Source organism: Cyprinodon variegatus, unplaced genomic scaffold, assembly GCF_000732505.1.
Source record: "Cyprinodon variegatus isolate N-32 unplaced genomic scaffold, C_variegatus-1.0 Scaffold1596, whole genome shotgun sequence".
Lineage (NCBI taxonomy): Eukaryota > Metazoa > Chordata > Actinopteri > Cyprinodontiformes > Cyprinodontidae > Cyprinodon > Cyprinodon variegatus.
This window is the reverse complement of record NW_015152049.1, coordinates 23,604-24,988: the sequence shown is the minus strand read 5'-3', so window position 1 is coordinate 24,988 and position 1,385 is coordinate 23,604.

Here is a 1,385-nt window from a genome sequence, read left to right as displayed (position 1 = left end):
AATCTTTGACATATTTCCCTGAGGTATAGAACCGATAAGTTTGAGCAATTTGACATTTCATTAAACACAGGGAGAGCCATGGAGTTTAAAGTTCCACCCACCGATCAGATGAAGGAGAACCTGCTTTTAACGGCAGGAGTAATAAACCAGCTGATATCACAGAACGACAAATAAGGAAAACAACAAACTACTGCAGCTTTTTAAAGTCTAACAATCAGAGAGGCTTGGAAGTAATAAACACTAAAACTAAATCTGTAAATCATGGCCTGATTATATCTTTATTCATTATTCTAAGACGTTTCTTGGCAACCCAAATATGAAATACTTTTTTTAAAACCCTCTGAGGTCCATAGAGAGAAATCTAGAAACAGATCTACCAGCAGCGATCTAGAAAATGTCCACATAGATCCGCTCTCAGCTTGGATCAGAACGGAGAGCTTCTAACCAGAAATCTACCAGAACTCCAGTTTATACAGAAAACTTCAGACTTCCTGATCAGTTACTTTATGCAAAACAATGAAGAAACACGATCCAACAGAAAGGTTCAGATTTAAAGCAGCTGCTGCATTTCTGGAAGTTATGCAGACTGATGGGGGGGGGTCTGCTGTACTATCTGCTGTAGTATTTGCTGTAGTACCTTCTGTAGTATCTGCTGTAGTACCTTCTGTAGTATCTGCTGTAGTACCTTCTGTAGTATCTGCTGTAGTACCTTCTGTAGTATCTGCTGTAGTACCTTCTGTAGTACCTGCTGTAGTAGATTCTGTAATAGTTTCTGTAGTACCTGCTGTAGTAGTTTCTGTAGTACCTTCTGAAGTATCTGCTGTAGTATCTGCTGTAGTAGTTTATGTAGTACCATCTGTAGTACCTGCTTTAGTACCTTCTGTAGTACCTTCTGTAGTAGTTTCTGTAGTACCTTCTGTAGTACCTGCTGTAGTAGATTCTGTAATAGTTTCTGTAGTATCTGCTGTAGTAGTTTCTGTAGTACCTTCTGAAGTATCTGCTGTAGTATCTGCTGTAGTACCTTCTGTAGTAGTTTCTGTAGTACCTTCTGTAGTAGTTTCTGTAGTACCTGCTTTAGTACCTGCTGTAGTACCTTCTGTAGTAGTTTATGTAGTACCTTCTGTAGTATCTGCTGTAGTACCTTCTGTAGTACCTTCTGTAGTATCTGCTGTAGTATCTGCTGTAGTAGTTTCTATAGTACCTTCTGTAGTATCTGCTGTAGTATCTTCTGTAGTACCTTCTGTAGTATCTGCTGTAGTATCTGCTGTAGTATCTTCTGTAGTACCTTCTGTAGTACCTTCTGTAGTATCTGCTGTAGTATCTGCTGTAGTATCTTCTGTAGTACCTTCTGTAGTACCTTCTGTAGTATCTGCTGTAGTATCTGC